General features: G+C 37.3%; 1 protein-coding gene and 1 long non-coding RNA gene across 3 annotated transcripts in view; one reads left to right on the forward strand and one right to left on the reverse strand.

Moving 5' to 3' along the window:
* The window catches only part of LOC106782032 (uncharacterized), a 33,019-nt gene that overhangs the window by 19,392 nt on the left and 1,111 nt on the right, over nt 1-12,516 (reverse strand). The gene's annotated exons all lie outside the window — the stretch shown is intronic.
* Nucleotides 12,335-12,516, forward strand: part of FBXW4 (F-box and WD repeat domain containing 4) — an 84,552-nt gene continuing 84,370 nt past the window's right edge. The window contains exon 1 of the mRNA XM_070222530.1: nt 12,335-12,494. The gene's annotated coding sequence lies outside the window, so the exon portion shown is untranslated. The remainder of the gene's footprint in view (nt 12,495-12,516) is intronic.

Here is a 12,516-nt window from a genome sequence, read left to right on the forward strand (position 1 = left end):
CAAAGTTCTTGCATTTGCTAAAATGAGTTACAGCACAAAGGCTCTCCAGTCTAAAAGAGAGAGAGAGAGAAAAGAAACAAACTCCCCTCCCTCCAGCCTCCCCTCAAGCCTCTAATCTCATCTGTGAAAAAGAACTGTACTTTACTGTCCACAAAACAGTCTATTTTCAAAGTGAGGGGAGAATTGCTCCGTGAGGAGAGCCATCAGTAACTGCGGTTCGCGAATTCCTGCTTGTTTATAGAAAGCAGTGGCTAAGGATAGACACTTTGAAACCACCTGTGAAAGAATTAAAGACCAAGGGGGGCAAAACCCCCATCACAAACAGAATCTCACTGATCAAGTGTGAAAGAAAAGGAAGAAAGAAAAAGCCAAGTAGATCTTTGCAGGCAACCACTAGATGGACATAGAATTCAAAAACATTCTTTAGTGAGATCAAGGATGGCAGGCTTTGAAGCCTGGAGGGCTGGCGAGTCTCAGAAACGGCCTGGCCGTGGCAATCCCCACACCGAAGCGTCCACAGTCTTGCACTTGCTGGAGTAAAGCATTTAAATTGGAACAATGTCAAATTTCACAGCTATCTTATGTCCAGTGACCTTACGGGACCCCAAGGGAAAGACAGATAAAAAATGATTGTTCTCAACAAGTTCCTGAAAGCGAAGAACTCACATAGGCAACCTCAAGAAATCACTTCAAAATGAAAACACCCACAGACTATGGCAGGCAGGCTGGCAAGCGAACACTGCTTATTTATTCACCTATTTATCCTCTTTGCTGAGGACTCCCGGCATGTCTTATTCCTTACAGAACCCACACAAAGATCAAGCTCCGTCACCACAGTGCGTTAATTTATGAGGATAATGTTATTGTGGGGAAAGAGGAGGTCACAACTATTCTCAATTATTTAACTAATTTGAACCAGTTTTGCTGTTCTTATAAAGAAAGTGAGACAGAACTAGCGTCGGACCAAAAAAATCTACACGTTATGTGAACGTATGTGAATATGAGGACAGACATGAGGTCTCAAACCTCTGCTGTGTTTTTTAAACAAGAATTTCAGCGGCACTTCACATCCCCAACTATGCCTCAGTGAATCGTCTTAGCTTAATTTTTTTTTTCTTTTAAAAGAAATAAGCGTTATAGATGTAGCTAAAACTCCCTTTCGCCACTACCCCCAATCTCATTTCCCACTTTCCTTCGCAAGAGGCAGCCACTCCCATGAGTCCGAGGTGTATAACTCTGTTCTATTTTCAGTACTTTTACATATATGTGTATGGTCCCTAAAGAACTATATAGTTTGTAGTGTTAACTTTTTTTATAAATGGTATCATACTGTATATACGGCTCGGAATTTATTTATTTTGCTTATTACACTCAACTTTATGTTTTTTGCCACTTATCCAGATATGCGTTTTATTTCTTTTTTGGACTTCAGTGTTTTAAAGGAATAAACCAAAGAGGAAGAAAAAGTCTATTCATACCAGAACAGTTGCATGTACCTATATGTTTCTGCCTGTCTCTGACTGTGAGACTAAAGTCAGGAGGATTTCTTAGAGGAAGGGAGGCCTAAATTCAGTTTTGGAAAGAGGCGAAAAAATGCTAAGTGACAGAGAATGTCATTGCAGAGATACGCCTTAAAATAATTTCGTAAACTAGGAATTGTAAGGTTTGCTGTATGATCTTCCCATCACTATTTAAAATGTAGGTTGTATGGCTTTTTTTTGTTTTTTTTTTAACAGTTTGGCTAGATGAAGGATTTGGCTGTGAAAGATATGTTTAAAAACGGATGCTATACTAAGTAACACAAGATTTACTAAAATCAAACAACTCCAGAAATTCTATAAAACACTATCATAAGTCTAACAGGTGGACACACAAACCAATTACAAATGAAAAAATCTTCGATCAATGGAGTCATTGATGTGTGCTGAATAAAATACATTCAAAAGGTATTTGTCGTGTGCGGTAAAGATACGGAGGTCACCAGTGAGTGCTGCTTATGTTAGCAGTTTTAATTCCACCTTGTCGGTGCCCCTGTGTACAAAACTTGAGAAAGCAAGACTTTGATTTGTTCAGGTTTCCTTAAGGAGGGGCCACAGAATCCTTGAAGCACGATTTGAAAAAGATGGATAAGATATTCCACCCAAAATTCAACATCACCTTTAATCTTGGCCTCTCCTCCTCTAATCCCTAGGTAATGTTTTGTGCTTCTTTTGCAGGAAAGCAATTTTGTTAATCACTTTAGCACCAATTCTTGCATCCCTGGCAATACTCAGAACTGCTTCCATCCAAGTCTTTGATGTGGGAAAGAAACACACACACGCTCTTTCGCATGTAATCTGAAAACAATTCACCTCTTGCCAATGAATGCACAGCACTCCACTTTAATAGAGAGCAAGTTCTGTGGAGGTTTCTAATCCTTTCTGCCAAAGAAGAGAAGAGAGAGAATCACTCAGGTAGCCCAACCTCATTCAGGAGTTAAAATCACTTGAAATGTTTTGTGGTGTGTCTGGGGCTTTTTAAAAAAAATATCACTTGCTCAAGATTACTGCTCTCAGGGGAAATCAAAACAACTCAAGATCAAAAAATAAATAAATAAATAGAAAATAAGAAATAAAAAAAAAAGATTCTCCATCCCCAACTCAAATAGGATATTCTTCTCGACTCAGATAACTCTTGATCTAAGTGTATTACAAGAAACCTGCTTTAATCCTTCAAAGCAATGGTGTTACAGATAAGTAGCAGTAACTGAGGTGGCTTAAATTCCAGAAATGTACAAAAGATTTGGTTGGGAACAAAACTGAAAAAGAAAGAAAGCTCAATCTTCATTGTTGTGACTTGAAGAGGTAAATTTACGGCAGTAAAAATGCAAAGAAGGACCCCTAAAAAAGAAATAGCCATAAAAGTCCACAATTGTCTTAATGGTCTTATGGACTGCTTACAGTGTGTGTCTGAATGCGTGTGTTTTAGGGGTGTGTTTGTGTAAGCATTTTAAGGAAGTGAAATTGTTTTACTGATTGCTGGATTCAGATGGAGTTCATCTGAAAATTTATTTCTACATTTTATTGTGACATTAAAACATTCTGAAACTTTATTTCACAAATCATTTTTTTCTCTTTTTATAATTTTTAATTGAGTTCCAATATTTTCTCCCTGTTTAGTCCTTTTTCTTAACATTATCATTGCTTACTGCTTACTTAAATGCAATGAGACAGACTTTATTCTTTTTCCTTCTGTCAGGAATTATCAAATTTTCACAATCTCGGTACTAATTTTGATCAACCTTCTGACATCCCAGTTAATACACTGCAAATTCCCCCCACCCCCCTTCTTCACTATAGCTCTCCTTTGCAAAGTAATGGCAATTTCTTTCATTATGGCCTCTGCAATGACCCAAAATATGCTCGAAAATGATCTTTTGCTTTTTTAGAGAGTGACCTTTTTTTTAGGGATAAAGCCTATTATATGATAGGTAATACAAATATTTAATAGTTAAAAATTCAAAAGGTATGGGGCCAGCCCAGTGGCGCAGCAGTTAAGTGCTCACGTTCCACTTCAGCAGCGCGGGGTTCGCCGGTTCAGATCCCGGGTGCAGACATGGCACCGTTTGGCAAGCCATGCTGTGGTAGGGGTCCCACATGTAAAGTAGAGGAAGAGGGGCATGGATGTTAGCTCAGGGCCAGTTTTCCTCAGCAAAAAGAGGAGGATTGGCAGCAGATGTTAGCTCAGGGCTAATCTTCCTCAAAAAAAAAAAAAAAATTCAAAAGGTATAAAATAGTATATAGTGAAAAGAAACCCTGTCCCTCATCCACCCAGTTCCCCTCCTTAGAAGCAAACACTGGTACTAGGCTTTTGTGTTATTTCTCCAGAGATATTTGGCACACAAAAGTCAAATCACACAAGTATAGCTCCCCCCCACAGATGGCATTATACACATTGTTCTGCATTTTGCTTTTTTCGCTTAACGTTTATTAGAGATCCCTCTATACCAATGCATATGGACTTCTTCATTCTTTTTCACAGCTGCTTATTATTCTATTCTATGGATGTTCCATGATTTATTTAAATAGTTTGGAATATATTTGTTCCAAACACTTCTATTCTCTATCAGTGGCTTGTTTCCTCCCAGGTTGTTTCTATGACTCTATCTTGGGTACTATTGAATAAATGATTTTAGTTGTAACACAGAAGGCTCTTCAAGGAATTTTAAAATTTTATTTTCTAAAAGTTTTACAACTTTAAAGAGTTACCCAAAAGGATGTGGGTTTATAGGTTTCAAAAAAACAGCATTATGGAAGTTGTATATGTCAAGGCTTTCAGCCACCTCCTCTCAGTCTCATCGTGGATCTGCCCTAGATTGCGTGGTGACCTAACTGCTTAAACATTGAAAACTGCTGTTCATTGGTTTCCCTATGTATGTCGACATAGGGTACTGAATTGAAAATTTCCTTCTAATAGCTGATATTAACTTTCTCTTACTACAAATATGAAATATGTTTTACAACACCTTTGATTGAACACTGATTCAACGTGCTATCTCATACATGAGTAAGGACTCAAATAGGAGAAATCGATACTTGTAGTTGACCTCAACTCTTGGAAGAGCTAGGCAAGCTGTGGGGCCTGACGGTTGTGACTCCTCTCCCAGTGCCGAGTGGTCCAAGAGATGGAGATCTTGAGAGAGTATACACTAAACCTCCTGGGTTGTGCCACACACCCACCGAGATTGATCAAGCTTAAGGAATGCCTGAGCACCTGGGCAAAACCTCCTTTCTACTTCTTGGTGGCTCCATAGCACTCAGAGGCCCATGACCTCGCCAAGTGATGATTTGAATTCTTAACTCTGTCTCGTCAGTGCTGATACCTCTGCGATTATTGTTTGGTTCTATCAGACTGACTTCGGCTTCAGCTTTTTAATCTGCCCATTTTGCTCCTAATTTATGAGCTTCTATCACAGATGTGAGGTTTAGTTCTCTTTGCGTACGCTCTTGCCGGGAAACTGTTCCAGCAGAAAGCCTGTCACCTGTTGTGAAAGGGAGCTGGTGTTGACTTGAAGCAACAGAGTTGGTGGTCCAGCGGCCATGGTCCTGTGTGAGGAGCAGGTGGTCTTGCCCAGCTCCATGTGTTTGCAAACTTCTCTGACTAGCGCTTGCACTGCTAAAGGGAGAAGAGCTCAAGCTGCACTCCTTGTTTCCAGGTCAGTTACTGAACCTGGGAAGGTCCCCAGGGGCTAGCTTGGACTTCTTCCTGCTTTTCTCTCCATGGTGGATTTTAAATGTAGGGGATTTTTCTCATTCATCTCTCCATTTGTATTCGAAACAGTTGCTCTAAGAAAGGGGAAAAGGTACACTATACAGAACATATAATTTTTTTGAAGCAATGACAGAGGTTCTCAAAGGATAACAGTTAAATTTTGGTCCAAAGGCCATAATTGATCTTTACTTAGTATATGAGCGTGTGTGTGTATAATACACATTTTTTTTTACTAAAGTAAAAACTAAAACAAGTAAGACCCATCCTTATTCCATTCACATTCAAACTTTTGTTTATATTTAACAACTGAACATAACACCCTCTATTCAAAATAACGTCACAGAATAAAACTTTAGAAAAGTTGCCTTTTGTGCTTTTCATGTTTTTAACAGGACCCAAAACCTAGGACAAGATAAATAAATTTATCCTGTGGTTTCATTTGGTGTAATGAATGTCTTAAATGAAAAATTTACTTGAAGTTAGGCATTCTTAAGTAATAATAATAATTATATTGGGGCTGGCCCTGAGGCCGAGTGGTTAAGTTCGAAAGCTCTGCTTTGGCAGCCCAGGGTTTCGCCAGTTCGAATCCTGGGTGCGGACATGGTACCGCTGGTCAGGCCATGCTGAGGCAGTGTCCCACATGCCACAACTAGAAAGGATCCACAACTTAAAATGCATAACTATGTACCGGGGGGCTTTGGGAGAAAAAGGAAAAATAAAATCTTCAGAAAAAAAATTATAGAATCAGAAGATTTTTATATTTGACTTGGCACTTTCTTCCAGAAGAACTGAAGATGCTCAAGAGAAAATTTTGTCTAGAGCTTAATTATCATTCTTTCGTGGGAAAAGAATACATAAGATCATATTTATTTATATTCTATCTCAGTGGTGACTATTTCTTTTTATTTTATTGAGGTCATAAAGTTTATAACATAGTGAAATTTCAGTTGTATGTTATGATTTGTTAACCACCATGTGTATGTGCCCCTTTACCCCTTATGACCACCCGCCAACTCCCTTCCCTTCTGGTAACCACTAATCTGTTCTCTTTGTCCATGAGTTAATTTATCTTTCACATATGAATGAAATCATATGATGTTTGTCTTTCTCTGTCTGGCTTATTTTGCTTAACATAACACCCTCAAGGTCCATCCATGTTGTTGCAATGGGACGATTTTGTCTTTTTTATGGCTGAGTAGTATTCCATTGTATCTATTTACCACAGCTTCTTTATCCATTCATCAGTTGATGAGCACTTGGGTTGCTTCCTCAGTGGTAACTTTATTTTTATGTATGCATGCATTTACTAATGTAAAGAAATCCCTAGGTAACCATGAAAATTTCACAAGATTTTGTTGTTCCCTTCACCTGCAAGTTTGATATGTTCCATCATCTGTTGCCACATCACTCAGTCTCCTGATCGACAGAGATCAGAAAAATCACCAATTCTGATGCCACTTGGCAATAAAGGAATTGATCTGAGATCCTAATGCTGACGGTGTGCTCTATATTTTGTTCAAAATCTATTTGAACACCACCTATTTCCATGAAAAAGGCTATATCAGACTAACGACGGCATTACTTAACTGGCAGGTCTGGAAACTTGTTTTCTTTTCCCTACAAAGTTACACAGTAAATTTCTATCCTGCCCACCCCCTTACTTGCTCTTCTACCCGTTATAGACAGATGGTCCTTAAATTTTGTATACATATGTGTATACTTACATAATATATATTTAAATACATATATATATATATATACTTTATATAAAAATTAGTGCTTGGAGATGTCTGTTTTCTCACAGTCGTAAAGTCAGGACATTCTCTTGGAATGATATTTGACCCTTTCGAAAATGACTTTTTCTAGTACAGCTGTAATTTGAATAACTAGAAATCTTAGGTAGTAGTTTTCTTTTTGTTGGAGATGACTTATGGGACATTATTTCGACTTTTGTCCTTTGCATTTGGGGTGACAGCATAGGGATTCATAATGTCACACATCTCTAAAACTCAGGAAACACACTGGCTTCACGGGCATTACAATTTTTGCAGAGATTTTCTAAGTCACAAAAGGCTAAAATGAGCCTCTTTTAAAAACTTTATTTTGTAGAACAGATTTAGATTTACAGAAAAATTGTGAAGCCAGTATAGCAAGTTCCCAAATACTCCCATTATCAACATCTTACATTAGTATTGTGCATTTGTAACAATTAATGGACTGATCAGATTTCCTTGGTTTTTTACCTAATGTCCTTTCTTTTTTTCTGTTCGAGGACACCACATTACATTTGGGTGCCATGTCTCCTCGCTCCTCTTGGCTGTGACAGTTTCTCAGCCTTTCCTTGTTTTTTGATGATCTTCACATTTTTGAGGAATCCTGGTCAGGTAGTTTTACAGAATGTTCCTCAGTTGGGATTTGTCCAATGTTTTTCTCATTATTAGACTGGGATTGTGGGTTTTGGGAAGGAAGACCACAGAGATAAAGCATCATTTGCATCCTATTATGTCAAGGGCACCTACTATTGGCATGGTTTACCACTGTCGATACTGAACTTGATCACCTGGCTGAAATAGTGTTCGTCAGCCCTCTCCACTGTAAAGTTACTCTCCTGCTCCTTCCATATTGTACTCTTTGGAAGGAAGTCACTATATTCAGCCCTCTTAGGAGTATGTGTGTGTGGGGAGTTATGCTCCACCTCCTTGAAGGTAAAGTGTAACATAAATTATTTGGAATTCTTCTGCATGGGAGATTTGTAAAGTGAACTTTTAAAATATTAAAATGAGCTAGCTTAAATTAAACGATTTCTTATGTTTAGGTGTAAACATCTCTTAGGCTTTTTTCTTTAAAAAAAAAACCAACTGATGGCCAGCCCTGGTGGCCTAGTGGTTAAGTTCAGTGCGCTCCGCTTTGGTGGCAGCCCGGGTTTGGTTCCCGGGCACAGACCTACACTACTCTGTTAGTGGCCATGCTGTGTGGCAGCCCACATATTAAAAACAGAGGAAGATTGGCACAGATGTTAGCTCAGGGCAAATCTTCCTCAGCAAAAAAAAAAAAAAAAAGGGTAAAAAAACCCTCCCCAATTATCTATGTAATACATGCTCACTGCAGAAAACTTAGTAAATGTAGAAACGTGTAAAGCAACAGCAAAAAGAACTACCCATAATTCTGCTTCTCATAAGCATCCATGTCTGGTATTTGGTCATATTTCCTTCTAGTCTTTTCTGCATAAGGTTAACTATTTTTAAACAGTACTTTAAATAGTTTCATTTTGAAATAAAAATATTTTATCTTTGAATATGACAAAGGTAGTAGATTCACAGAAAAACAGAGCAGATCTTAGTGGTGTTTTTAAACAGGATTTCAGAATATAAACTACCAACTTGATAGATAATTTCTGAAAACAACACTAGCCTCTACCCTTCTATTTATGAGATGCTGAAATATTTGTAGATACAACATTCACTGTAGGCCTCTTATTGTTTCTAATACTCTAATTTGTTCTTTATTTTACTATTACATGATACACATTTTAAATGGAATAAATAAAGTTCGAAGAAACTTAGGTGGCTAGTTAAAAACTGTAGCAATGACCTAGGCTTAGAATCTCCAACGTTCTTGTTGCACGGTGTGTTTGGACTCACGACAACTCTTTTTCTTTTTGAGAGACTTTATTGATTTTATAAAGGTGACACGTTTCTTACTAAAAAAAAAATCAAGAAATACAGATAAGTACAAAGCAAAATCCAAAAATTCTCTTACCTAGAAATAACCATTATTAACCTCATTCTACAAAATCTCCCTTTGCATATATACAGATAGGGACAAATTTATTAAAAAAGGCTCATATAATACATGACATATATATATTTTGTTACTTAAATTTAACTGAAGAAAATAAAGCGGAAGCAAAATGAAGGAATTACTAAACTTCAGTTAAATGTTCTTTTGTAAGATATATTAATTCCTACAAATCCCTTTCAAGTTTTCCAGAAAGATTATGAAGAGCATTAAGAGGTTGTAGGTCTACATGGTTAACTCTTAAAAAGCAACTGAGACGAGAACAGGGGCTACTTTCGTTGCTTAGAAACAGCTTTTATTTAGATACCAGAACTGCTTGATGGCCAGAGGCAAAGTATAGTATTATTGGCTGTGTCTTTATTAGTTGTAAGCGATCCTCAGAGGACCCTGAATTCTGTGCCTTATTCCATTTCCTGCTGTGTATGGTGAAGGCATGGTTCAGAGACAAGCTTTGGGCTTAGACTGTCTGCATTTGCTATCTGCTCTGCCATTTAGGAACCACGTCACCATAAACCCCAGTTTCATCTTCTGCAAAAAATGGGTTAATAGTTCTCTTCCTTCTATGATTGTTGACAGGAATAAGTCAGACAATACATGGAAAGCTCTAATGATAGTTTCTGATATATAGTAAGTGCTCAATAAATATCAGCTATTACTATTATAGAGGAATAATGGTGAGTATCTGAGCCAATGTATGACATTGAAATTTGTCATTCACAAAATAATCTCTTTTTCACTCATCTCAGAATAATTCCCCTGTTAAATATGCCTACTTTTAAAATTAAAGGCTGGGGCTCTGAGGGCTTAACCAAATGGGCATGTGGATGTTGGCTACTATGGGTGGGAACAGACTCCTGTGTGAGATTGTCACCTATGTTTATAAGAACGGACTGAACGTACAATTCTAGCCTTTTTACAATGCTAAACATACATTATATACTACCTATAACAGCAATAATCACTATTATGTATGTCACTTACATGGACATACACAAAACACTTTGTATCTGTATACTTAAATATCCTCCTTAAAAATAAACTGCTATTAGTGTTTCTAAATACCCAGTATGTAATTTATATTGTCTTAAGTTTTAATATATTATGAATTCCACAATTTTGCCATTCTAAAGTAGTCTAATTCTTAAAGTTGTCTAATGTTTTCAGTTTACTTATTAATAAAGCTTTTTTATAAAAAGCTTTATAAAAGTAAAGGTAAATTTTACCCTCCTATATTATTTCATTTTCATTGATTCCTGGATTTGAATTTCAAGGGAGTTGATGGCTTTTCTTAAAGATGTTCTTAAGTCCATTGTACTCTATCCTCCTTTTTTTCTGGCTATTAATATATTTATTTTCTTTGATAGTAAAATGCTATTCAGGTTCTCCATGAAGATACGCATTTACTTTTGTTACAAACTCATCTTTTCAGCTACAGTTGAATTTTTAAAATACCCTGTCCCAAAGAAGAATTTTAAAAGTGCTTTTTTGTGATGCAGTTTTTTTCAATTTTGGGAAACCCCAAATTGGATTGTTTTGTTTAGAGGGGGAGGGAAGGTTGATGAAAAATTCTAGCTGCTTCTCTGAGCTGAGACTAAACTGTAAGGGTTTTTTTTTTAAATGCTCAGTAATTTAGGGATACACATCACCACCAAATAACAGAATATATGCCAATTTTCCATTTTTGGCTTTGCCTTTCTGCATAGTGAGTACTTTGGCTCTTTTTGGAAATCATTAAACCATAAATTCTAGCTTAAACAGTTCACTTGATCTCTAGTTTGGGTGTGAAAGAGGGTGATTTGATGTTTTTAAATGATAGTTTAATTTCTCCATCAATGAAGGCAACATGGGGTAAAGAGTAAGTTATACCTGTGCAATTGTGGATTTTAATACTGACTTGATTTATGTTGGGTTAATTAAATAATTTTCTATGCCTTCAAGTCCTCCACTAAAACTACTAGGTACAAGGTGGATGAACTACTCAGCTTTACTCTGTGTAAAGGAATAGTTAAAAAATTGTCAAACAGTAAGAATTTACAAATGTGTCTAATACAAATCTGAACATAAAATGTAGGAACCATATGCTGTATTCATCTTTGTCTTCCTTCCAGAGTGGCTCACAGTACACAAATGTAGCAAAATCAATAAATGTTAAGTTGATGACATGACCTCAATTTGCAACATTCCTCATCTACAGCCTTTTTAACAGTCTGAATAAGTAAATTTCTTTATAATGATCTCTAAGAGATGGTCTAAATTCTTTAGTTGTATTGAAATGTTGTATCAAATATTGCTTTTAATAAGTAAACCACTGGCTGGAGTTTAGAAATCTTTTTCTACACAAAGCTTTTGTTGTATTTTTCCTTTTTTTTTTTTTTTTTGTAAGGGTATTTTTTGTAACAGGATTTGACCTGTAACTATTATTGAGAATTTTCTTAGAGAAGTTCAAAGCATTTTACAGGGATCATCTCATTTATCCCTCGAAAGTAAGGCAGAGACATTATCTTCACTACAGACTGAGGGTTTTTTTGTTGTTGTTTTGCTGAGATCAAAAAGTAATTCTAGGGCAAAGCCAGATTCCGGTCTGACCTTGTTACATGACGCTCCTGGAGCACCATAATGCAGTGTAGTTACTTCCCTAGGTTTCTCCTGGGCTATGCTAGACGTTGAATAATTTCCAGAGTTGATTTCTGATTCACTCTTGCTCCTTGAACATGGGTCTTAAAATGTAAATACAAAATAAAACCCTCAAATTCTTCCTATCAGTATTCAGGGTACAGGATAGACAGACAGGGGTAGGCCTCTCCCCCTGCCCACGCCCCCCCCCAAATCTTACTGCCCAGCCCAGTGCTATCCAATAGAAAAATAATGTGGGCCACAAATACAAGTCACATGTATAGTCTCAAATTTTTCTAGTAGTTACATTAAAATATTTTATTTAGTCCGATGTATCAAAAATCTTCAACATGTAATTAATATAAAATCATTAACGAGATAGTTCACATTCTTTTTCTTGTATAAGTCTTCAAAATCTGGTGTGTGTTTCACACTTATAGCACACCTCAATTTGGACCAGCCACATTTCAAATCCCTAATAACCAACGTGTGACTGGGGGGACCGTGCTGGACGGCATGTCTAGACTTCAGTACGTTTTTCTCAGCTCTCCCTTCAGATTCGTGCCCTTTGAATGGAAGGGGTGGTGTGGGAAAGGGCTCTTGGGTGACCTTAGAGAAACCTCTTGCACTTGTGTGGTGACTAATAGGAACACGTACTTATTTGCCACGTACTGATGCATGACTGGGGAGTTATGGATTCAGGATCTAGAGGACTGCAACCTCCCCAAATATCTAAAATACCAGCTCAAAGCCAGGACCGAGGTTCACATTCTGCATGAGAGCCCGGGTTAAGGAACCTGCCAACTTCTGGGGCTGCAGTTGGTGAGGCCCTGGTATGTGGCCTGTGGAAAGGAG

This window comes from Equus caballus, chromosome 1 (genome assembly GCF_041296265.1).
Source record: "Equus caballus isolate H_3958 breed thoroughbred chromosome 1, TB-T2T, whole genome shotgun sequence".
In the NCBI taxonomy this organism is placed as follows: domain Eukaryota; kingdom Metazoa; phylum Chordata; class Mammalia; order Perissodactyla; family Equidae; genus Equus; species Equus caballus.